The sequence below is a fragment of the Lissotriton helveticus genome, chromosome 11 (assembly GCF_964261635.1).
Source record: "Lissotriton helveticus chromosome 11, aLisHel1.1, whole genome shotgun sequence".
Classification (NCBI taxonomy): domain Eukaryota; kingdom Metazoa; phylum Chordata; class Amphibia; order Caudata; family Salamandridae; genus Lissotriton; species Lissotriton helveticus.
This window is the reverse complement of record NC_136072.1, coordinates 733435485-733462751: the sequence shown is the minus strand read 5'-3', so window position 1 is coordinate 733462751 and position 27267 is coordinate 733435485. Positions and strand designations below refer to the sequence as shown.

The window sequence follows — 27267 nt, the reverse complement described above, 5'->3', positions numbered from 1 at the left end:
TTCGAATGGACAACGTGTCAGCAGTTCGCTATGTCAGCAAACTGGGCGGCCCGCATTCCAAAGATCTGTCAGACTTAGCGAAGGGCCTATGGTACTACTGCTTGAACAAAGGTATTTCAGTTGTCGCGGAACATATTCCCGGACTGAAGAACGAAGTTGCAGATTGGTACTCCAGGAATTTCAGGGACTCCAGCAATTGGAGACTGAACAGAGATGTATTCTTATCCATCCAAACAATCTGGGGCCCATTCACAACCGATCTGTTTGCAGACCGTATAAACACCCACCTGAAAGACTTCTTCAGCTGGAGACCAGACCCTCAGGCCACGAAAGTAGATGCCTTTTTACAAGACTGGACAAACCTAGCACCTTATGCCTTTCCTCCCTTTTCAATGCTCCCTCGACTTCTCCTCCATGCCCGACGTTACAATCAGAGCATGGTCGTGATAGCCCCTCTTTGGAGATCCCAAGCGTGGTTTCCAATTATTCTGGAAATGAGCATAGATTTCCCGATTTTAATTCCCTCTTTCAAGGAAATCCTTCTAGATCCAGAGGGTCATACTCACCCCCTTGTAGACCAGGGCCTTCTAACTCTGACGGCATGGAAGATTTCAGGAGACAATGGAGAGTCCCTGGACTTTCGTCAAATGCTTTCAGACTCATTTCTGAATCGTGGGCACCTGGAACAAGAAAGGCATATAGACTGGCATGGAACAAATGGGTTCGCTGGTGCATTCAACGGCATTACGATCCCGTTTCAACTGATTTAGTCAATGCTATCAATTATCTTTCAGATCTCTTCACTTCAGGGCTCTCTTACAGAACTGTTAATGTTTACAGATCGGCAATCTCAGCCGGTCACTCCTTAATTAATGGTCTTTCTGTTGGACAAAACCTTCTTACTAAAAAGATAATGAGAAGTATGAGGGTTCAAAACCCTCCTGTCCCAAAATATACCACCCTGTGGGACGTCACTCTTGTTCTCAGGACTTTAGATTCATGGGGAGATAACTCTTCTCTATCTCTTAAACGCATTTCCTTCAAGATTACCGTCTTATTGTGTCTGGTGTCTTTTCGTAGAACTTCTGACGTTAAGGCTCTGGACATTTCTAGTAGGGCTTTCCAACCCGAAGGAGTTTGCTTCTTCCTTAAGAAAAGGACAAAGACCTTGTCTTCCTCAATTTTCTATCCCTTCTTCCCTACGAACGATAGACTCTGTGTGGTCAGATGCTTAAAAGAATATGAAAAAAGAACTAAATGTCTTAGAATGAATGATTCACAACTACTGATTTCTTATAGACCTCCTCATAAAGGAGTCTCTTCCCCAACCTTAGCCAGGTGGGTTAAGAACGTTATGCATGAAAGTGGTGTTGATATTTCTATTTTTGGTGCTCATTCTTTGAGAGGTGCTTCAGCCTCTAAAGCCTTCTGCCTAGGAGGAGGGTTACAAGACATCCTTAGGGCTGCAGATTGGTCCAATGATAGTATGTTTAGAGCATGTTATTTCAAACCAATACCTAATGTGATTGACAATGTTCTTAATGCACTTTAAACTTGCATAATATGGCCTCCGTGTCGTGCCATAAAATTTAGATTTTTCACAGCCTGCTGGGCAGAAAATCTGGATTTTATTAAGGACACGGAGGCTAATATTATCCCACCTCCTTGTTATACCCTCCCATTTATGATGTTCACTTTTCTCTTTCAGAATAATGGGATTCTGGATTTTAACTATGGATTTTGGATCTTCAAGTTTTTGGATCCTCCAGTTTGTCTCAAGTTGATCTTTCCTCGCAGTCCTAACAAAGAAGGATGGGAGATGGTTTCTAAGGGACTTTATTCCTACTAAGAATGTTCATTGATGTTCTACATTCTATTGTTGCTACTGAGCTGTGGTAATAAAGGAGATTTGCATAATATTAGCCTCCGTGTCCTTAATAAAATCCAGATTTTCTGCCCAGCAGGCTGTGAAAAATCTAAATTTTCCTCTACTCAACCTCTGTGCCTCTACCATCTCTCCCTGCTATCATCTCCTTCCTAAAGAGGCTGTCCACTGGTCCCTCCACCTCTAAATGACTGCAGCCCCTCATCTTTCTACTCCTACCCATGTTATGTTAATTTAAATTTGTAGAGTGTGGCTGATCACCCCTGAGGGTATCCAGGTACTGAGGAGGGCGGGCCTGAGGAGGGCGGGCCTGAGGAGGGAGGAGGAGACCATGCCTGCTTCGTCTGGAAGAGCCTTATCCTGAGGTTCCATTGGAAGTCCATGAGGGAGGGGGAGGTTCTGAATTGTTTCAGGAGGTTGTTAATCAACTCACTCTAAACGTCTTCCCTAAATTTTTTGTTCTCTCAAATAGTTGGCTCCCACTGAAAGCTCTCCTTCGCAACTGCCCTCATCAGGATATCTACTTCATAACCCCGTCACATCAGAACCAACTATCGTGCATAGCCATCCTTCTTCTGCATTTTTGGTTCAGTTGACTGAAATATTCCTTGTATGTAAAACAACAGGAGAGAGAAAGGGATTTGCACAATGTGGAGGGGAATACTCCTGGTCCCCTTAATGGTCAAATACACAAACAATAGGAGGAGTACCACCACAAGACCTATCAAGGTCTCAGAAATGTGGGGAGAGAAGAGATGCACAAAAAAGAAATTGTCCTTTTTTAAGAAGACCCCTCACTCTCCGACCTAGTTGGTGACATGCTTCATCATCGGGGTCCCACCCGAACAGCCGAATGCCATCCGGGTGTGCTGCGACACCTGACTACAGTGGAGCGGGTTGTTTTTTTTGTGAGTGTAACTGAAAAAGTGAGTTAAAAATTGTCCAGATATAACTTGTTCGAAAATTTTTATTCTGGAGCTACTGGACAATGTTATAAAGGTTCTTAAGATACTTGTATCAGTTTAATTGGCCATTAGTATCTGTAAAAGGTGAGGAAGTAGTGCAAAGGAACGGTCTACATGTTTCAACCTGTATCAGGAATATCCAGGTTTTCATCAGGACCAAATGTGCATCTCTTCTCTCCCCACATTTCTGAGACCTTGATAGGTCTTGTGGTGGTACTCCTCCTATTGTTTGTTTATGAAATATTCCTTGTACACCTGAGCTCCACAAGCACAGCTCTTCTCATTCCTATCCCACTTTGTTGACTGCTCCCAGGAAGCTCATCAGCTGTAAACATTTATTTAGACTATTTATAGAATATTAGGTACTACCTTCCAATTACCTGAGAGCGATAAATGAATTACAGAAAGATGAAGGTTACAGTACAATTAATGAAGGATGGTTGCTGGCATGGCCTGGGTAATTTTTTTTATGTGCCTGTAATATTGTGTTAATCGGGATTATTAGGTTTCCTGTATTTTTCCTAATATTCGTTTTTCTCATGCATTTAATTTTCACGTAGTTTATGCTTGTAGGAGATTGATTAAAGGAGAACCAGTATGTAAAACTGAATTTTTGACCCGGCTACATGCGCTGTGCACACGTGTGACATTCAGTGTATGGCCTTAGAAACTGTATGCAAAATATATTGAACACGTATCTTGTATGACTCTTTTACAGAATGACGTACAATTTTCACAGAGGCAACCACTCAAGTCTATTGATGTAGATTAGGTAATTTTCATGAAAGTTGTGCATATTATCCAGGGGATAAATTCTGTTACATCACCCACCTCTTGTCATGGTCCGGTAAGTGACCTCTCCAAGAATCTTCCCTTTCTGACACTCTCTACTAGCTTGACAGAACTTCCTTCAGAGAATTTATTATCTAATTTAATTTGTCCTGCCACCTCTCTGCTTATCACAGACACATATTTTTTCTCTTTCCCCTGCCTCACAATTTCCTTGCATAGTTATGCAGCAGCACATCTGTGCCAATGTTATGTCAGCCATGAATGTCAGCCAAATGCCCAGCGCTTTTAAGACCCCGCTCACCTGCTAGAACATGTTTTTAAATAATAAAACAGAAGGCGTGACCTATTCCTTTGTGATGCAGCTAACACAGCAAAACCACTAATTAGTGTCAGATGCTGTTTTCTTCTTCCTAGCAAGCACATCTTCTTAATTACGAGCTGGTGCTTAGATCACAAGCCACAAAGAGACCACGAGAATGTTTTGTTCACCAGCCCCATAAACCCTTCTGACATGCCTGCATGTGTAACTCGATATTTCCCAGAGGTAGGTAAGTCACTGAAGGCACTGGCTGAGGATTAGCCAGAAGTTGTCTTTGGCACTGGAGTAAAAAAATAGGATAATTTTCTTGTAGCTTCTGCCTCCCTCTCGCATGCTGTCAAATCATGCTCCAAGCTCACCTGGGTGCATCGGAAGAAGGGCTAGTCAGTGTGCAGCGCTTTTTTATTTAATTTTGGTTACCCACTATGGAGGTGACATCTGCACCACTGCCCACTGATGTTTGTGGGAAAGAAGGAAGCCAGAATACCGAAGTGGTGCCAGACAAGTGTGCAGGTGTTTCCTCAACATCTGAGAATATATAAAGAACAAGTGGCTATGCTAAATGCTTGCACAGCATAAGCAAACGTATTGGGTAGTGAGTGAGCTCCAAGTCTCACAAGTGAGGAAAAAAGGAAGTCCTTTTGGTGGTGCTCGCAAGTGTGACACATCCAGCCACCTAGGGCGCGGATTACTGTACAGTCCGGACAACTTGAAGGGAAAGCACCAAAGCACACACGCTACTGTTTGCGTGAATGCCTTGCTATGTCAATAAAACAAGTGAACAGGTAAGTCAGATTCTTATGTTTATTCGTTAAAAACTTCTGAGGATTGAAAAAGTCCTGCGGATGCACCACGTGTCGGCTGCTTCTATGGTGCAAATGTTCATGCCATGCTCAGAAACCTGTAACCAATAAACAGCAGAATCTGACTTACCCTTCACTTGTTCCATTGACTCATCAAGGAATTCACGGAAACAGTAGAGTGTGTGCTTCGGTGCTTTCCCTCCAAGTTTTCTCAACAACAGTTCAGGTGCCCTAGAGGTGGACGAGCGACCACTGGAGAAGGGCTGTGAGTGAAAAAACAGTGAAACGCGAGACCCTTCTATGTCAAGGTTGCAGAAGCCGTCTCCCACACTGACTCTTTTACCCCCACCACTACACCCTGCCCTCTCTTTCACAACCAGTTTGTGATGCCCCATGGGGCTAATGATGTTTTCCTGATGTGAGAGGGTGGGGCTTGATTATTGTGGTTCTTCTAGTGAAGCCTGTGGTGGGAGTGTTGTGGGGAGATGAGAGCTTGATGCCTGTTAATGGGCTGTCCTGAAGTATTCTCATCTTCAATGCAGGCTTTCAGTCTTGAATAGATGCAGTGATTTGGAACACATATTTATAGAAGAAAACAAAATTTCATATTCGGCAAACATTATTTTGAGAAGGTTTCACTACACCACACTTCAATTTCAATACATAGACCTGCTCACTCGATCACGAACAAACACCAGTGAAATGTATCAGCTCAAACGATTCTCGCTGCCTGCATTCTATCATGAAAGCAGGCGACACGCCTACATTTAATTCTGTCCTATTTAGGCAGCGTTTTACTGGTTAGCCCACTGGAAGGTCCAGCAGACCACATAGAAATGGTATCTGTTGGACACAATTGCTTGTGCACTTTTTATTTTAAATTTAGTGAGCTGCCATTGAGACAATTTAAGTTATTACATTTGTGCCTAGAAACTTATTTTTAGGGCCCAATGTATGCCCTCGTATTTATAGTTAAAAAGTAGAAATTCGATATTTTTTTTCAGATAAACTATAAAGCCCCATGTTTAACCCCCTCCTTAAGCTGCTGCAATTCAATCCAGTAGAAACCATTAGTGACTGGTGAACTGGGTTTTGCAAACATGTGCAAAGAGATTTTGAGGATTCACAAGATTTCTTGCTAGCCCAGGTCATGTTTGATGTTTTGGCTTATAGTTCCAAGCCAGGCCATTGGCTCGGCATCGGCTCAGCTTTTCCCATAAATTCTTTATCTGGCCCTGCTCAAATATATACATACATTCTCAATCTTTCCTACTGCTGAAAAGGCAAGACAAAAACACAGCTGTCCGTCTTCGAGACACACACCTACAGGTTTAACACAATCATGAGGATTGCATTCGGTAAACTCTCTAAGAGCAGATAGATGATGATCAGTGTGCAGATCATTTGCGCCGCTTCCAAGCGATACGTTCAAATGTTCACTTTTTCAGTGCATCCTGATTAAAATCAACGATGCCTTTTTCTGATGTTGCATTCATGCTTTTTTAGGTCTTGAATTAGCCAAGAGATTTGATTTTACTAAAATGATGTACATATACTTACTTATAATGAATTATAGTGGGTGTCAGCCAGATCTCTTCATTTTTCTTCCTCCCACTACAGCGCAGGGCAGTGGGTCAGCCCTCTTCAGCCCCTGGCTCACTTCACTTTGAGTGACCGCATTCTTCCCTTTCACAAGGGAGCACATCCGCATACAAAGAAGTTCCCTTAAGTGCCATCAACTACAATGACAATGTGTGTTTTTGAGACCAAAAAATTACTTTTAGGCAATGTTTTTTTTAATTTTTTTTTTAGATTTACTAGTGCCTCGCTGCTTTCCCAGTAATAACATTTTGTAAAAACTATAACAAAAGAAAACAGCATTAACAAAGTCAAATGGCTAGGGCTCAGACCACACCTTTTGGTTATGCTACTGAGTTTTTAACAAGCATTGGCATAGCCAATAGTTCTTGCCTTTGGGACCTTATAACTGTGTAGCCAGAGCTATTGGCTTTACCAATGTGTTTAAGCGATGGTGTAGAGCAGTGTGGCTGCTGTGCAGCATGTTAAAAAGTTATAATAAAAAAAGTGTTGTAAGTATTTTTACTAGCCTATATATAACCAAGCAGATATCATATACAACAGAAGACCCTATAAAAAAAAGAATTACCATAAAAAATGTCTTCGGTTTTCTATTTGTTTTTGCAGTGCTGGCAAATTCTTCCTGCCTGTTCTAATGTTTGTTATAGCTTTTTTTGTTATAAACAGCGCTGGTAGTGAGGTGGTGCTGCACTGGTGCAGAGCTGGTGCTGCATATGTGCTGAGGTGGTGCTGAGATGGAGCTCCACTCGTGAGGTGGTGCTGCAGTGTGCTGAGGGGAAACATCCTTTACCACGCAACTTTTACCACGCAGTGCTTTTACAATGCAGGTTTTACAACGAAAACCATTACAACGCATTGCACTGGGGGGCGCTCTAGGATAGGGAATAGTTTTCATTTATTATCCAACACCTTCCCTACTATCCACGGGGACTGGAGTTGGAATAGTAAATTAAACTATTCACTATCCAGCACCCCCCAAAGCAAAGCGTCGTAAAGGCTTGCGTTGTAAAACTTCCGTTGTTACAGCATGCGTGGTAAAAGCATGCGTTGTAACAACGTACATCCGTGCTGAGGTGGTGCTGTGGTGGTGCTCAGGTGCTGCCCGTTGATGCTCAGGTGACGCTGCGGTGGTGCTGCTGAGTGATGTAGAAGTGGTGCTGACTGAGTGATGCGGACTGGTGCTGCACTGATGCTGAGGTGGGGCTTAGTTGGTGCTGAGTTGGTGTGACATACAATGTATAAAACGCACACTACCAATTCGCAAATTGATGGGTCAAAAAAGATAATAGCTCGGGACTCCTAACACTTAAATCAAGCTATGACATTCAGCCTATCACTTGTGCTTAACCTCAGACCCAATTATGGACCACGCTGTAGAATGGTCATATTGGAAAAGTTGGATTTAAAGGTAATAGGCATATATGCCTAGAGGAGCAAATTGCTTTAAATGCACTATGTCTTCTGTAAAATAAAAGTACAACTTTCACTAAATACAATGAATCTGCTAACCTGAGCAGAGTCAGATTTCAATGCACACTCCTGTTAGTCTGATTAATGACCAACGTATGATTGTGTCTAGAATTTCATCTTCTTCCAAGGAATAAAAAACTACTTGTTTTGTTGTTATGACTTAAGGTGTTGATACACCATTTGCAGATGAGTACATTTAATAAAATAAGTGTTTGTTTTCAGTAGATATAGCTAATACTTTTCTATCTTTTCGGTCGGTGTATACTTTCCCCAACTTCTAGCCTGTTGCTCTAGCTGCTCTGTCACTGTGTGTATCATGCTAGTTCCTCTTCTATGCCTGTGATGCACGCTGTGTCTGTATATCACTCGCTCAGTGGAGGAAGGATGTATTGAAGCTCAATTTTGATGTGCAAGTCAGTGTTTCCCCAGGGCTCACTGGTGACATGATGGCCAACATTAGCTACGGGGCTGTTCTTCTGTTGAGACCCCATATGTCAATGTAACTAGCCCCAGCTCCATACATGGACGCATGCATGGTGTTGACTCGATGAGTCGTGTATGTGGCACTGCACATGCGCTAGAATTGTTAGGGCGAGATTGTGGATCATTAGTGGTTTAATGTCTGTACAAGATGGGATTTGAATATTGTCATTTTAATTGGCCAATCAACGCATAACACGATAATGCAGTTTGTCTACAGTCAAAAGCTAATGGATTAGTAGTGATGCTGGAATTGGAGGTTGAAAGCCGGTCTGGGGCCACAGTGGGAGGCCTGCCAGTGGATTGAGCTGGGGAGGAGGCCACTGAGTGTGCATCGGGACTCGGGAGTGGCACAGATGGTGCAGTAATGCCACAGACACCGTCAGGTGAATGCATACCTTTTTTGCATCTATGCTGTCAGTTCTAGTAAATCAAAGAGCACAAATTAAAGACCTGCATACATGTTGCCACTGAAATAATGGTGAAAAAAGTCCCTCAGAAGAAAGCAAAAAAAACGGAAGCAGACAAGTCCTGTGGCAATACTCTGGAGCCCACAAAGTACATACAACAGATGATCCTTCAGCTCAAGTGCTGTAGGCTCAAACTAAAAATGTACGAAGTGCAAGTCTTAATCAGCATAGTTATACTAAGAGCAATCTCCCACATGCAAATCTGGTACGCGCTTATTCATTCGACTTGTAATGATGGCCCATTGTGTCTACCAATCAAATGAAAAGCATTCTTACTCATCCCACTACCACTAACTCATATACGTCTGAGATATTTCTTTTTTGCCAGGCAAAATTGTATGCTTTATCATTTGACTTCATGTGTCCTGCAGGTTTGGACAAATGCCCAGAAATCCAGTATTTGTTTAAGACATTTAACCTTCTGAGGTATTTATGGCTCTGGCTAAAATGGCACAGTCAGTATATTCGCATTGCAGAGGGATGATATATTTACTTCTTGTTAGAGCAGCTCCAATAAAACAGCATGAGGTGTGTACATGTCACAAGACCAGACAGCCAATGGAGCTAAAACATAGAAAATCCTCTACGATGATAAACAGATAAGTATTTAACTGACTAATTTGACAACCACAAGAATCCTGCTTAATAAAAATGCTCTGTAGGCATCCATAATGGGTTTAACCAAGGTTTTGCATAATAAGGGACGCTTGAGGCCTGTTGTTTACACAGCCCTAAAGTCTCTAGCTTGTTTAGTGAAACCCCTTAACTAAATCTATTTCCACATTGATTTCTTTGCTGCTCTATTGATTAAAACTCTATTTACCATCCATTATTCTAGTCTCAGTTCTTTTCTAATTAAATTCAAGGCAAGTGTCTATAGCTCTATTGATTTTAACTAATCTATGGAATGTCAGGCCAATAAGTATTGTTGTGTCTCTGGGATCTAGGGAGATGGCCTTCTGCCTTTGATTCCCAGTTCCAAGACCTTTTTCAGCATTCAGGTGAAAAACAAACGTTTTAAATATATTGCCTTCCTAAATATTTGGGACCTCACTAGATACAATGTACTGCAAGTAGTACATTTTTCCCGCAGGCGGAACCACTTGGGCAGACAGCGATTACATAAATTAGTTTTTCTCAGCCAGCTTGGATGTGAAATGTATTTTACACATCAGCGGTTATTGCTTCTTGTTGGTTCTGTGAAATTGTTTCCACTGATAAAGAAATGTCATTTGTTTCTTACCTTCTGGAGGAGTGGTTTATATAGTTATGACATTTTTCTCTTGCAAAATTCCTCCTATTATCACAAATACTGTGATTGCTACGAGTAAGTTCGCAAAATTCTCTGCATATTTTGTTTTAACAAATCAGGACTTTCCCAACCCTTTTAAACTGTTTTGAGAAAAAGGTTTGTCAACGTCCATCTATGTTGAAAGTAGCGAGGAAAAGGGTTTTAAAGTTAACTTGTAAGAAAATGGCACTTTAATTTTCAGCAGCAGCATTTGTGAGGAAATATTTCCCTTTTGCTTAGTAAAACCATGTCAGGACAAACACATAGGAAAATTTAGAAACTTGGTGAACCACGAGTAGACCAATAATGGAGATGTATACTATATTTTCATCACGTAATAAAAACTTTGCACACTCTGTGTTCGACCCGTTGCTCCTTCGGTGGTAGTGGTAGGGGTCCCAAAGGGCCACCCACATCCCAGTTGGGCTATCTGCAACCTGAAGGTGCCAAAGGAGCATAATGCTAATATTTAGACCAGGTTAATGCTGCTGCTCTAAATCTGGGCAGCACTGGCACAGTAGATCTAAACTGATCTTTGCCACGGGAGTTGTGGGCAAATGGGGCAGCCTTTTCACAGGGACAGCCTCAAAAAATGAGACTGTCCACCTGAGGTCATCAGAAGCGAATCCCAGTGGTACTGAGTGCTTACTTACATAATGAAGGTCTATGCTTCATGCTCTTTCAAGTCTTATGACATGAAGACTACTGGAGAAGTCATGTAATCGTGCACCTCTGGCAATGGTTTTCATGTCAGGGTTCTTTCCTGTAGTATCATTCAGGAACTTGACATTGTCTTATCTTGAGGATCACATTTTCTTTCGGTGTCTTAGTTACTTGCTCATAACTGCGGGTGCTATTTGGCGGATAAGCAGGGATGGTGGTGGGGGCGCTAGAGGGCGCACGGCAAGAAGGCCGCACATCGGTGAGGCTCTGCCAGACTAAGCTGAAAATCCGTTATTAATCCGCATAATCTTGCCACTTTCGCTTTCTGCCCCGGTGGATTCTTGTGCTCCATTGCCTGCGGTGCAGATTGAACCCGGTGACGGGGACCCGAGACCCTGATTTGATCATTTTGCAGCCTTCCTGTGCCGGCGCGGTCTTTGCCGCGTGGATTGCACTGGGTCGCTAATATCCGGGCCTGGTCTGCCGTCGGCCGCCGGGGTTCGCCTCGCTGATCTGAGCTGCGTACATTGGGAGCGGAGTGTGAATCGCTGTCCCGGCAGGCTACGGACCGTGACGGCTGAAAGTGTCGAGCCCTGCTGCTGGGGAGTGTTTTGCAGGCACCGACGGACCTGTGCGCTGCCTGGGCTGCCGGCGGCATGTGACCTGGACGGAGAGCAGTACTTGAGGTCGGGCCTGGCGCTGCTCTGGAGGATCCAGCGCGCTGCTGCAGAGGACTTGGGCGCGGCGGACAGAGCCCCTGGTGCCGAGACGGAGCTGTCGGCTGGCGACAGGATCGGGCGTCTGCCCACGTTGGTGGCGGTGAGTGGGGCTGAGGCCTGGTGGTAGCGGTTGCTGCGGAGGCGGGGTTCGGCTACCCTGGGCCTGGCCGCGCGAGCTGAGGCCGGCGGGGGTGGGCTGCTGGCTGGTGCAGGGGGCTGAGGACTGCGGTGTGCTTGTGCTCCCCTGAGGGCTTGTGGGGACTTATAGACTTGGGAGTAGGAGCGCTGCTGACCGATCTGCCCATTGGATAGCGGCGACTGCTGAAGGGTGGTATTGTGGAGGTCAGTGCTACGAGTGAGAAGTGTCCCTAGCTTGTGCTGACTAAGGACGGGAGTGCCTACTCGCTGGGTGTTTCATCCCTGTGAGGGACTGTGTTCGGCCACCCCATCTGGATTGCAGTAGGACATTACCTTTGTTTGCGGCAACCGTCATCTGCACGTGTGACCGTGTTCCTGCTAAGCTGGCACCACCATTTTCTGATACACTGAGATTTCCTAGTAGAGGCCTGTGTGTTGCTGGGGGGAGTGTACTGTATTAACAGGTGCTATGGGTCAGCCTGAGAGGAATCAACCTAAGCTGAACTTTGAAACGCGGAAATCTGCGGCGCCCCCGTCGCAAGGCATGTCAGACATTGAATCAACAGGTGCTGCGGGGGGTACGCCAAATCTGGAGGCCACGCTAATAGCCATGCAGAAAACACTGCAATCCATAGAAGGCACTATGGAGGTGGTAAACCAAAGGTTGGACCATATGTCCACACAATTTGAACGGCAGAACGAGCGAATGGATGAGGTAGAGCAGAGGGTGTCCGCAACGGAGGATAGCCTCACCACAGTGACCGATAAAGTGTTCAGTATGGAAAGGGTGCTGGCGGTAATACAAGCTAAGAATGAGGAGTTGGAGGGGCGGTCCCGGCGCAACAACATCCGCGTCACGGGCTGCCGGAATCCACAAATGTGGGCAGGATGGAGGACTTTATGGAAAGACTCTTTGTGGATATATTTGGATCTGACCAGCTCTCTAAAATGTTTATTGTGGAGCGAGCGCACCGCTCTTTGGCAAAGCGTCCGGTGCCCGTTGCGCCTCCGCGCCTCATAATTGCACGAATTTTGGAATTATAGGGACAGGGATGTTCTGCTGCGCATGGCGAGGGAGAAAGGCACTATAGACTATCAAGGTAGTAAATTGGAGTTTTTCCCTGACTTTACTATGGCTGTGCAAGCGGCGCGGAAGGAATTTGCGGGAGTGAAACAGATTCTTAGGGCAGAAGAAATTCCGTATGCTATGTTGTACCCAGCTCGGCTGCGGATAGGTGCACCTGCGGACAACAAAATCTTTACCTCGCCTAAGGCGGCCATGGATTATGCGAAAAAACAGAAGAAGCGTAAGAGAGACTCAGCTAGGGCGCAGGAAGGAGATGCGGAACTGCTTGAAGATAACTAACTGTCCTCCTGCACATAGGGTGCAAGCATTTGCTTGCTATCGAACTATTGATGCATTGTCAGATGGAGATGGTTCTCCTTTATTGTATTATTAACCTTTCTCATTACAGGAGGCTGCTCTGTTACAGTATTACAGGTCTTCGCGCGTTGGAAGCTTCACGGTCTGAGAATTCACTATTCCTTTTTGGCATATACCCTTGACAGCATGGGACATTGATGCAGCTACTGTGCTCATGGGGTTCAGGATCCGCCTGCCATACTGTTGGAGATGCTGTTTTATGGTTTACATACCTTGCCTTATGTTCCATATGCTATAGCTCTGGCTCCTGTACGTAGTGAAGCGACTGTGGGACCTCTAAAGTCTGAACTGTGTTGAGTAGTTTGGGGTGTGGACTGGCAATTGTCGGTCCCTGCGGGGTTGGCATCTGCCATCTCCTGTACTACAGATGGGCAATTGTTGGAATGACCGAGGTAGGTAGGGGGCGACGGTGGTGGATTGCTTATCCTGATGGCTTAGTCACCTCCTGTTTCTTCTGAAAACAGGAGTTCTGTGCCTCTACGCCCCCACTTATGGGAATACCCCACGCTCTGTTTGCAGTTTGGCAGGGGGGAGGGAGCTGGGGGGGGGCTTGGGTTTGCTTTGGCTGATTGGGGGGGCCGAAGTGGGTGGGGGGAGGGCAGGTTTAGTCCTGGGTAGTTGGGATGGTTTTGGTTTTGCAACTTGGTCTGTCTTTGCATGTGAGACCTCTGTGGGCAGCAGAATGCTAAGGGCGGGGGGTTGGCTTTGGCAGGTTGGGGAAGCTGTCATGGGTTGGGGGGTGGGGTGGATGCGCTGTGGAATCCGATTTTGTTGGACTGCATACACTGAGGATCGCAATAGGGACTATGTACAATATACAGAAGCAGTTAGCTTGTGGGGCTGGGAGACGGGTAGCAAGATCCCTGCTTGTTGGATGAACGGAGAATCACCGGATATTTGGCTGGACATACACCTTGAAGACACCTATGGTTAAGGGAGGGAAAGTCACTTGGCTAACATGGAATGTGCGGGGTATCAACAGGCCACAAAAGACCAGACAGGTGATTGCATATCTGAACAGGCATGATGTGCAGGTAGTCTTCCTACAGGAGACGCATCTTAGCGGGCAGGCAGCGGACACAGTGGCTAGTCGTTGGGCGGGCAAGAGAGTGGCCACCTCGTATTCTTCGTATGCCAGGGGTGTTATGATCTTGATTAAAAAGAATGTCCCCTTTGTATGTTTGCATGAGGAGGTAGACAAAGAAGGCCGCTATATTATTTTACATGGTAAACTATGTGGCACGCTGGTAACGATGGTTAACGTGTATGGGCCGAACATCAATGACCCCGACTTTTATGTCACTTTATGGAATAAGGTATATACTTTGCCCCCCTTCTGCGATCATTTGTGGGGGGGATCTGAATGTGACGTTAGACCGGGCTTTAGATAAAATGGAGGCACGACAGGCTACAGCAAAGCGAGCGAGTGGGGCGGTTCAGGATGGTATGGATGTACTGGGGTTAGTGGATATGTGGCGTCTTGGGCATCCAGGTGTGAGAGAGGGTACCTGTTATACATCTGCACATGATACCTGGTCGCGCTTGGATTACTGGCTGGTGACAAAAGATGTTAGTGGATGGGTAGCGAGGACGGCGCATTTGCCCAGCACGTTGTCTGATCACGCACCTGTGTTGATGGAAGTGTGGATGCCAGCGCATGCGCATGCTCCGTTTACATGGCGAATGCCACCTGGGGTTTTGACTGATCAAGTGGTGCGTGAGCAACTGCGCAAGACGATTGAAGTCTTTTTCGATAAGAATGTTGGTTCGGTGAAAGATGCGTGTATTGTCTGGGAGGCATTCAAAGTGACGATGCGGGGAGCATGTATTGGAATGCAAGCTGGAGTGCTCAAATCGCTTAGGGACTCTATGGATAGATTGGAGCGCGAACTGATGGGTCTGGAGTGACAATGCGAGCAGCGGCCGGCCGATGCTCTGTTGGCTGAGATACGCTCGAAAGTTACTGCGTACAATGACCTGGGAACAGGAAGTAATCTATTTACCCAGGGCACGGTATTATGGTGAAGGAGGTAGACCCGGAAGGGGACTGGCGGATAGAATGAAAGATCATTGGGCTAAACACTGTGGGGTACAAGAAATTAGGGAAAGTGACGGATGTGGATGGTATATTAGAATGTTTTACACAGTACTATACAAACATGTATGCATATAGGGAAACTGCTGACGAGGAAGACATTGCGACATACTTGGAGGATATAGCGTTGGTCTGGCTTTCGACAGGGCAGCAAGACTTCTTAATGCATCACATCACAGAGGGGGAACTTAGGGATGCGATTGCGGCGTTGCCTAATGGTAAAGCTGCTGGTACCGACGGTTTACCGTCCGAATTCTATAAAGAATATGTGGACTTGCTGCTGCCACATTTGGCGATGGTACTGGAGGAGGCGTTTGAACAGGGACAACTTCCAGCGACAATGAGAGAGGCTCTACTAGTGGTTCTCCCGAAACCAGGTAAACCGCATGACCGATGTGAGTCGTATCGTCCCTTGTCCCTGATGAATACGGACGTGAAGATCCTCGCCTAGGTGTTGGCCACACGCTTGCGATTGTTATTGCCCGTTATGGTACTGCCAGATCAGTCAGGCTTTGTACAACTGCGCTCGACGACGCATAACTTGAGAGCGTTGTTTGCGGTCCTTCATTTACTCAAGCCTGAGCTAGCTGCGGTAGCGGTCCTCTTGGACGCTGCCAAGGCGTTTGACTCTGCGGCCTGGAAATATATGATGGCGGTGTTGCATCGCATGGGTGTGCCGTATATTTTTACGTCCTGGATCACCTTACTCTACACCGATCCGGTAGCACGAGTGCGTGTTAATGGTCGAGTGTCAGCGCCTTTTGCTATACAGAGAGGTACGAGGCAGGGATGCCCGCTCTCACCATTATTGTTTGGTATTATTCTGGAACCCCTAGCTTGTATCCTGCGGCAAAGACATGCAGCCTCGTCTTTGCGTTTTCCTCTTCGTTCATTGGCAGTATCTATGTATGCTGATGATATGGTGCATTATATCCGGGAGCCAGATAGATATCTCGAAGGGATGATCAGAGAATATATCAGATTTGAACGCTTCTCTGGATTGGCAATAAATTGGGAAAAATCTATCATACTGCCTTTAACCGATATTACCCTCCCATTTTCGATAGAATTCCCTTTGGAATGGGCCTCGGAGCCGGTTCAGTATCTAGGGATATGGATACACAGAGACGCCCAAGAAATAATCCGTGCTAACTACGGAGTGGTGATTTCAAAGTTAGAAGATCAGGTTGCACGCTGGATACGATTGCCTCTGTCATTTGCGGATCGGGTAGCCCTGATTAAAATGGTGGTGCTCCCCACGTTTTTATATTATTTTGTAAACATTCCACTTGCTTTGACGGCTAACTTTTTTACGACGCTTCGATCCTTGTTAATCACTTTAGCCTGGGGGGGAAAAAACCTCGAGTACAGTGGGACACCCTGACAAAGCCCTATGAGCAGGGCGGGTTTGCAGTGCCGGATATGAGATTGTATTATCTGTGTGCTCAAGCCCACTTTTGCTTCCTATTGGATCTCGGCACCACCGTACACACCGCATGTAGCGATTGAGGCTGTGGCGCACTATCCACTGCCCTTAAAGGCGATGGTTGTGAATCCACATTCGGTGTACGAGAAGGGCGAGGTGGACACGGTACGGTGCACGGCGCAGGCGTGGCGGGACTTAGGGAAACGTGCCGACCGTTTGCCATTGTATGCACGGCCATGCCTTTGTTGCATCATGCGCACATCTCGGTCTCGGACGATGCAGGCGCACTTCGGTAGTTGCAGGGTGCTGGGATACACACCATGGGAGATATTTTCCCGGCTGGCCAATTTATTGGCTTACAGACAATATTGGACCAAGCGGTCAATGGCACTATGGCTACATTCACCTATGTTAGGCTGCGTGCTGCGGTCCGCGATCACTACCCGTCCTTTCCGATAGAGCCACCTACGTTGAATGCCTTGAAGTTGCTGTATACAGCGAACTCCCGAGTGAAGTTGATTTCGCGATTGTACAGGATGTCGCAAGACAATGAAAGTGGTGTGAATGTGCCTGCAAAGGCTAGATGGGACGCATGTTTGCTGGAACCGTTGTCGGATGATGACTGGGCTGAATGTTGTACTATGACTGGCAGTTTTGCTGCTAACGGGAATTTTAGGCTCATACACTATAAATTCTTACAACAATGGTATTACACTCCGGAGAAACTTTTTAAATATGGGCTCCGTGACACACCTGCGTGTTTGCGTTGTGGGGTGGATGTAGCCAATTTTCTAAACTTGGCTTGGGTGTGTCCCTGAGTGTTTGCCTTTTGGACAGATGTAACAGTGGCGCTGACTGAGATGATGTGTGTGACGGTTGATATGGACCAGCGCATTTGTCTGCTGGGCATGGTGTCTAGTGTGCCGCTGGGTGTGAGGCGCTTGGTCGCATTAGCGCTGCAATTAGCAAAGCGCAGAGTGGCAGCCTGCTGGGGAGGGAGGAGGGCGCCTGATGTAAAAACTTGGTTACAGGAAATGGCGTATTGTCGTGATCAGCTGACATGTTATTATGAAGAGCTGCCCTCTGGGTCATGCCCTAGAGATATTTCGGGACCTTATACCACATACATGTTGGCAAAGCTCTCTGATGATGACTGAGCTTGGTCTGTGCTTTTCTCATGACACGCTGCCTTAATCATATAGGCACTGACTCGTGTGTTGCAGACTGCCAGGCGGTTGGTGCTCCTCTGTTCGTACCTCTCTGATGCTAATCAAGACGTGAGCCTGTTGTCCCTCCAGATGCACAACACTCCCGCTGCTGTTCTCGCTTTGTGATGTCCTCCTACATTGGTGCAGGTATTGGATGTTATTAAGCTAAGCTTTAGGTGTAAACCTACTGTGCGTATCTCCATGATGATGTGCTTCTCGCTCGCCTCACTTGCTTATCCTTCTTTACACGTGTGGCTGTCCAACCAGATCCTTAGATTGTTGGGGGGTGGTTGTTTAGTTCATAAAGTTAACTATGATCCATTGAAAATTTAAGGCTACAAGGAGATTTGTCATTGATACTGCAAGCTTGAGTATGGTTTTTCACTGTTTGTTACGCCGCCGGGCCTTTGGCTGTTGGCATCACGGCTGTGTTCTACTAACTGAATGAACGTATGTTTCAAATATTTGCCGCTGGCCCACTGGGTTGTAGGCCAAAAGCTGTGTTCTTGCAGAATGGTGCAATAAAGGTCTTCGCAGAAAAAAAACAAAAGCAGGGGTGGTGGTGGCCGAAGTAAATAAAGGTAAAGTGATTGAGTGATTGAGTGAGTGAGTGAGTGAGTGAGAGAAGAGGCACCTTCCTTCAGTATGGGGCTAGATTGAAAATCTTTTTGCCAAAGATGTTTTGAGCAGAGCACGCACGTTTCTTGTGCAGAGGATGGAAGCAGAGCAGTGTGTAATAAATAACAAGGCCAGATTGTACCTTTAAGCACCCAATGCCAACTACCTTTAGTGCCTTTCTGACTCAGGCCCCCTCATATCTCAGGTGTGCCCAAACCATGAATTAGGCAAGAAGGAAACTGGCCCCGTGTAGGTCCGGATCTGGAATGCTGCTGTATTATCAATTTGCATAAATGATCAGCAGTCTAACAAGAATACTGACTTGGCAGTGATTCACACAATTTTGGAATCAGGGTATGCAAAGTCCTAAATGTTGTGAATCAGAATTGTTTCCCTTGTTTCATGGATTCACTGTTGGTAGCGGCAGGGAATAACAGTCAGTCATATTTGGCCAACACCCTCACCTCTCAGAACTCCTGCAGCTAATTTTTGATAATATTTTGTTTCTTCTTTACTTTCCACCTCTCCAGCATTCTCATACTTAAAATTGTGTGCTTGGACTGATGCTCTACAACCTGCATCTAAAGGCAGTTGCTAGCACTGGGTGCAGAGCTCTGGTTAGTCCTGAATCCATGCATGATTGATATTTATCTGTAAAATATTTCAATTGATCGATGAAAAAGAAGCTAATGCATACCGATGCCAGTGGTGCTCCATTACTTGTTTACTATTTCGTAGTGGTTCTCTTTGCTGGATATGGTAAGGTTGTAAGATATTGACAATGTCCAATGACAAAGAAAGAAATAAGTATTGGTTGATGTCATGTGTGGACAGGTCATCAAATTAAATGTTTAGTTACGCTGTTTGCTAAGTGACGGAACGTTGCTGAGAGGGTGTACCCCAAATACTAAGGGTACTATGATAATTTGCACATGTTCTTTGTAAGGTTTGTTTATGCATGATTCATAAATACTAGGCAAATTGTGTTAAATCCATAATGTGTGCAGTGCAAACTTTAACAAACCTCACTTCTATATAGTCTCAGTTCCATGTAAGTGCAGGTGCTTTCTTCTTTTCAATGTATAGTTTTTTTTTGACTTTGAACTTTGATTTGATTTTGGAGCTGCCATCTGATTGAAGATAAGAGAGCTGCCTAAAGTCTGCCTAAAGTCTGATGTACCAGGGAAGTGTAAACAGCCAGGGTTTTTAGGAGTTTTCTGAAAATAAGGAAGTTGGGCTTATTTCATAGATACCATGGCATTTGATTATAGAGACGGGAAGTAGCATGGGAGGCACTTCTGCCACCCTAAGAGGCTTTGTGAATTTATGGAACAGACACATTCCTAGCTCTGGCTGATCAAGGCGATTTATTAGGGGTGTACAAGGAGATTTTTTCTTAAGAAAAGCAGGGCCAGATTGAGTAAGCGTTGTGTGTGCTATGCTGAGAGCCAATGTAGTTCTTCCATGGCCTTAGCGACTGGTTCAAATTTCTTAATATTTTCAAGAAAACTCACTGTGGAATTTTGCAGTCTTTGGAATTTTTTTTAAGATGACCTGCTGAGCACCAACATAAAGGGCGTTACAATAGTCCAACTTTGATAATGCAAGACCAGTGACCACTGTTTTCTGAAGGTCTAGCCGGCCGCCGGCAATCGATCTGGGCCCCGCCTGATTCCGCCGTGATGCCGCCTCTGGGAGTCGGGGTCCCTCAGGGCTCTATTTTGAGCCCGACCCTCTTTAACATCATTATGACCCCTTTGGCGGCGTTGGTGGAGTCGCATGGTGCCCAGATCGTATCCTACGCGGACGACACCCAGCTCCTCTTCTCTTGTAAGAGAGGAGGCGACTTTGATGGGGAGAGTATTCGGGATTGCCTTGGGGCTGTTTTTCATTGGTTCCATCTAAACAGCCTTAAGTGCAATTCCGACAAGTCCGAAGTACTTTTCTTTGGGTGCGACACAGAGCCAGATTGGCAGACCTGGTGGCCACTGGATATGTTCCCTCCGTCCTGCTCCTCTCAGGTTGCTAAGAATCTGGGGGTGAAGATGGATAACAGGCTTACCTTGAAATCCCAGATCCTGGGGGTGTCGGGCATTTGCTTTGGCATCCTCAGGATGCTCCGGAGGTTCCTTCCTCTGTTATCCGTGGAACATAGGACGCTGACAGTCCAGGCTCTGATTGGGTCCAGGTTGGATTATTCCAACGTTCTTTACCTGGGCCTTCCAGAGTACTTGCTGCAGCGGCTTCAAGTGGTACAGAACGCCGCTGCCAGGGCAATCTTTGGCCTTGGTAGGCGCTCCAGGGCCTCGGGCTTGTTGGCAACTTTACATTGGCTTCCTATCCGCAAGAGGATCGCCTTTAAGGCGCCGACCTTGGCCTACAAAGCTCTGCACAAGGAGGGAGCCAAGTACCTCCAAAAGAGGCTGGTCTTTTATCATCCGACCAGGTCTCTGAGGTCGGAAGCCCTGTACCTTGCTGTTGTCCCCCGGGTAAAGAAAGCGCGCCTCGGAGGCCGCTCTTTTGGACTGTTGGCATCTCAGTCGTGGAACTCTTTACCACTGGCCCTGCGGGGAGCCACCAGTCTACTGGCTTTTAGGAAAGGCCTTAAAACTTGGCTGTTCACTCAGTAGCCGGTCTTCCGTGAATCTTTGGCCCACTCTTCTGTTAGTTTTTTTTGTCTGGTGTTATGTTAGTATGCTGCAGTTGTGTCTCTTTCTCCAATAAAGCGCCGGGACACTCTCTTTGAGTAGCCGCGCGCTATAGAAATAAACAATTAACATAACATAACATAACAAGGTCGAAAGGTAAAAATTAAAAATTACCTATAAGGTTTTTAAAACAAGGAAACACAAGGAAGTGAGTTGACTGGTCTGATCTCTAAAAGAGAGATTAGAATCAATGATGAGTCCCAGTGTCCTGTTTTTGGTACTGAGATGGGGAGAGAGCCGAGGGATTGTGGCCACCAAGCATCATTCCGAAGGGAGGTATCCCGTCCAAAGAGTACCACTTCTGTGTTTTCAGAATTTAATTGAAGACAGTGGGAGATCATCCAATTGACTATTGTGCTCATGCACCTATTGAATTGTGAGGCCACCTCATCTAAGTTGTTGTTCACAGATACCACAATGTTGGTCTCATCAGCATAGACGATGGTGGAGAACCCATAAGATCTTATCATTTTCAGAAGGGGAGCCAAATTTATACTAAACAATGTGAGACTTAATGAGGACCCTTGCGGGACACCACAGGGTAAGGTGAAAGGCTTGGAGCTTTACTCTCCCATATTAACTATTTGCTCCCTTTCATCAAGAAAGAAGCATAGTTGCTTAAAAGCTGAGCTTTGAATACTGGTCTCGGTCAGCCGGCGGTTCAAAATCACGTGACTCACCATGTCAAAGGCTGCGGATTGGTCCAAAACGATCGCCACAGCCTTGCCACCCTTGTCCATTATGTCCCTAATCCCCTCTGCAACTGATACCAGCACGATTTCAGTGCTGGGAGCTTTCTTAAAACCGAACTGCGCTCTATCCTGAATGCCAATCTGGTCCACAAATTGAGAGATAGAGAGAGATGTTTAAATGTTTTTCTCGAACTCTAGCAAGTGTAGGGAGCAGGAAAATTGGCTCGTAGTTCTTTTCCTCTAAGGGATTTATGGTTAGATTGTTTTAGTAAAGGCAGAATGGAGGCCTTTTCCCATGCTGTGGGAAAATAACCGGACTTCAATGAAGCCAGTGGGGGTGCGATGAATTCAGCTCGGTCTTGCAACATCTTAGTGGGTCAGGGCTTCGTTTGGGCTCCGTACTTAGTTAAATTTATCAACTTGATCATACCTTCTGTCTTGATAATCTGAAACTCACAGAGAGCTGGAAGGCTGGGGTGTTACAGAGAGGCTGCTTGCGGAAATGATTCGGTATTCGTGCAGAGGTTAAAATCATTGTAAATTGCCTCTACTTTATTTCTAGAAGTATTTGCTAAATTTTTGCAAAGCTGTTGTGTGGGTAATATCTTGGCGGCAGCAGGGAGAGTGCATAATCTCTGTATTGTTTGAAACAGTTCCCCAGGCGAATTTGTGGCAGACTTAATCTTTTCATTAAAGTATCTTTTCCAAAAAATTCCACTTTGCTAGACTGGAGACCCTGCTGAGAAGAGTTACATTCTGCCTCATTACCAGAGCATCAATGAGACTATCTCAATCCAAATTTAGTCAAATCGTATGCTTCCAAGATGAAAACCCTCAGTGTATTCATTAACAAAAATCTGTCCGCGAATCTTCAGGTTAACTATATGTCTCACACATTATCAATTCCTTTTAATTATCGGCTTCCCTAGTCATACATGTGGTTACTGTCTTTGTCAGTTCATTACTGGATTATGCCAGCTACCTGTAACTTCTGTGCTGAAAGTTTACCAGAAATTTCAAGCATTCAGAGAAGACAGTGAGCTCTGCTCATAGTCAGGCACAATGTGGACAAGGGCTATGCTCAGCGCATGTTTAATCTTCCTCGTCACCTAGAATGCACTGACGTTTCTGCGCTCATAGTCACCTGAAGGATTGTCCTGAGAGCTGTACAGCGAGGCTGGTGAGGAGCAGCAGAGGTCTGCAAACTTCAGTGCTAGGCAACAGATATCAAACTTGGGCTTCTTTTTTGTTTGTCAAACTGATGCAATGAGTTTCAAGAAAGGAATCAGACAGTCCTTATAAAGGACCCTTTCCGACAAGATGGTCTGTCCAGAGAAATGATATCAGTTTCTATTTGAAATACATTTAAGGAGGGTTGTATCAGTGATGGATGCATGCCAATGTATTTGTTCCCTTATCTTTCCTCCTATTCTTCATCCCTTTGCTACTACTTCATCCTTGATTTTTGCTTCCTGCAGTTGGAACTTCTACTCTATTTACTCCTGCATGTTCTTGTTTTGCTCTTTCCAGTGGTGTAGCTAGGCACTTTGCCGCCTGTGGTGGTCCCTGCCTTTGCCGCCCAGTGGGTGCGATGAAGGGGGTGCTGGCGATGAATTGTGCACTTGCTGCCCCACTGCAAACTCCTGTAAAAGAGGGGGGAGTCACTGCTGTCCCCAAAACTCGTGCCGCCTGGGGTAGGCCGACCCCCTTGCTACGCTGCTGGCTCTTACCTTGTCACTGTTGTCAAGGAGAGTGTGGAGATGCCTTGCTACTAACTTCTGTAATAATATTCATATTCATTCAAGACCGACAAGATTGTCAAGAAGGTTTTTTCCCATCTTGTCTGAGATCCTCTATAGGAGGCACCTGATACCTTGTGCAGGTGGCATCATAGCCACTCGGGCGAGTCACTAATACCTCCAGCAGGAGACTCAACAGACCTTCTCAGCATCTGGTCTTTGACACTCCCTGTACATGAATATGTTCAAATGATTGCTCAAAATCCAGGAATCATTTAAGAGGCAGATCTCATCTGCCAGACTAGAGTCACAATAGCTGGAGGTTTCATCATCTCTAAGTGCATGTGTGTAGCCCTTAAATGCATTCATTCTTCTTCTAGTTTTCTACTTGTCAGATAAACTGTTTTACTATCTGCGCACTAGAAGACTGAAGGGACATATTACCAAGCATGAGCGAAAAATATCGCTCACCTTGGTTAGCGGCCAAAATTATATCGGCGAGCATCGCCGATTTTTATCGCTTAGGAGTCTTGATATTATCAAGGTTTATCTCCTAAGCGATAAAAATTGGCCGAAATGCATGAATATCGCTGAAAAGTCAGCGATATTCATGCATTACCGAGCAAATGCTCTTAGCCATGTTATCCACCATCCATTGGATAACATGGCTCAGAACTGCTCTGGGCAGGCGTTAGCTTTTGGAGATAATCGTGCTTAGTGCGATTATTTCCAAAAGTTGGTAATAAGGGATAGCGATGTTAGCGACTGTTTTTTGTCGCTAACATCTTGGCACGCCCACTATTCATGTCATTAGCGATAAATATCGCTGACATGCAAAGTGGGCCCCTAAATGCCCGCTATCGCCTATTAGCTGTCGCTAACTGGTGTTAGCGACAGCTAGGTAATAGAGCGATGAAATTATCGTCGCTTTAGTGGGAAAAATTCCCGCTAAAGCGGCGATAAGGCCCTTGGTAATAGGCCCCTGAATTCGTGTAATAAGGATCTCCTCCTCTGCTCTACTCCTTTTAATGTTCCACTAAGCGTGGTAGGGGGTTTTACCACCTAATTAGCCCATAAGTGGAATTATTTACTTGGCATTGAAACGTAGTTGTCACTTTCGTGCCTAAAGGTAGCTTTAGCACATTACTCCTCTATTAATTCTGGTTTTTGTTTCTGCAGATAAGGGAAATTCCAGCGCCTAGTGGCATTTAACATAAAGTAATCTTAAAAAGAGTTATCATTATCATCCTCAAATCAAACCCAGGCATTTCCAGTTCTGTAGCCGGCCATGAAACAAATTGCATTGCAAATGATAAATGGTAATTTGAGTGGTAGAATAAAACAGTTAAATATAGCAGAATAATGGAACATTTTCAGGACAAAGGAGAAAGCAAAAGCATATAATCACATTAAAACATCCCATTAAAGTTTAACTATTATTCACATTTTGTTTTTTAAATATAAATTGCATCGGATGATTCAACAGCTGAACTCTGCCATATATCTTCATTTATTCTGTGTCTGGATGGCTGCCATGCAGATTGGATTAAAGATTGTCTGCTAGACTTGATGGCTATCGCAGAAAACTGGCAACCTGTGTCGTCTGGCCCAGTTTTGGCTTAAGTCACTCCATCAGGCAATAAAACCCTTCAATAACATACAATTACCCACGCTCAAGGGGCTAGGGAGCGAAACGAAAGTTGATCACTTTATTGCAAGGGGATCTTTGGCACCTCAATGTCTTTCCAGTCCTTGTTACTCCACCCCCCTACCAGCGTACGATGGCAAGATTTCAGACTTGAGGGCCGAGTTTATCTCATCTTTAATGCTTACTTCCGGGTGAGTAATTATTCATGAAAATGTAGACTGTTGAGCAAAAGGTATATATTCTTCCAATGTTCAAATTCTTATTAAGAATATTGGAATAGCTGGTCTACACTACAAGTTTCTGTAACAATGCATTCTTAGGGTTGTACCCTTGACTTCTTTTTTCTTCAGTCCCAAATGTTAGATACTCTTGTAATTGCTTTCTTATATGGTTGCACCTCGGTGAAATTTGCATTGACATGACTTTCCTAAGTACTGTTTTTTCCCAGTGGCAAGCTGTTATAATACTTCTGTCAGCTATTCTAAACTCATTTATAATTCTTTGGTGTCACTTTTTGTCTTTGCTGCTCTTAGTTTCGATATAAAAAAACGTATTCGGGCCCAGATTTACAGATTTTTCATGCAACACACCGTACCAACCATATTTCTTGCTTTGCGCTGCATTGGACAAGGGGACAATACAGCGCACAATCATATTGAGAAAGATTGGCCTGTTGCTGATGTCATTTACTACTCTAGGGTGTATATTTACTAAGCTTTAGTGCAGTGTTTGCATCACAAAAGTGCCGCAAATCGCCGCAAAATCTTTTTTTACTTATTTACTTTCCAGGGCAAAACTTGTTTTTCGCTGGAAAAACCATAGCGCTGCTTTGATTTACTTAGCTTAGCTTACTTAGTTCCATGGGTGGTGCATGGGCGTTCCCATGCAACTACCCAAGGCTTCTGATGCAAAGCCTTAATTATTTACTAAAAAAAGTAGATAGAGTTTTGCATCAAAAAATAGCGCCCACTTCAACCAGGCCCTATCACGAAGAAATGCTTTTATTTCTCTTTTCTTTTCCGACTTTGCATGTGTGCTGCACTATACAGCACACATACAAGGTGAGAAAAGTTTTAAAGTTTGTTTAAGCATAGTATTTTGTACTGGCAGAGTATCCATCCAGCGCAAATCCTATGCTAGACTCGCTCAGACACCCTTGCACTCTGTGCATGGCGCACAGCAGCAGATTTCTGCGCTGGTGCTAGGGAGAGGGGAGGAGACTGCCATGTTTCTGTGTTGGAAAGTCATCCTGTGTGCCCTGTGCACCCCTATTGTTTGTTGACTGGTACTGGTGGTAATGGACACTGCCGGTCCCTGAGCCCTATCTAACCAGGCCCAGGCCAGTACTATACTATACTGAAAGCAGAGTGAAAGCACACATATGCATTAGGGTACGCTATGTTTTACAAATGGCATGACCTACCCTATAAGCTCCTAGTACATAATAGTGAAGGAGGATTAAAACTACCTGTAAGTCCCAAATATATAATAGAGCATGGCCGTTTAGAGGCCAGCAGCCCTTTCTGCCCTTGCATGTGTGCACTGCTGAGTGCCTGAGGTCATTTCTAAAGCAGCCCTGCAATGCAGCACTGTTTTTAAAAGAAAATGAACTGCAAACTCAACTTTGGTGGTAGGTTCACTTACAAAGTGATGCAACTATATTATTTGTACATATTAGATACCCCCAGGGTCTCCCCTAGCTGTCCCAAGGGTGGGGGGGTCATGTAATTATAAGCAGGGTCCCTTTAAAAGATGTTTTCTCTGCCCTGGTAATAGAGACATTGGACATTTCACTTCCCCCATTGTTGTAAAGTGTCTCCCAAAATCGACTTTGGTGCTATGAGCACTGTTGAGCGAAGATCTACACCACTTGTGCATATTCAGGACACTCAAGGTCACCACTAGGTGTCCCAGGGGTGGGGTGTCATGAAACTATAAGCAGGGCCCTTATAAAATATGTTTTATATCCCCTAGTGATGGAGAAATTGCACAGTTCATTTTCCCCACTAGAGCAACGTAAGATAAAATTACAATTGTTTATGAAAACATAAATATTGCTAGGAATTAAATATTATCATTAAAAGACTTAGCTGAA

General features: G+C 45.0%; 1 protein-coding gene across 1 annotated transcript in view; it reads left to right on the top strand.

The window, feature by feature from the left end:
• The window catches only part of ADRA1A (adrenoceptor alpha 1A), a 664994-nt gene that overhangs the window by 350383 nt on the left and 287344 nt on the right, over window positions 1-27267 (top strand). The gene's annotated exons all lie outside the window — the stretch shown is intronic.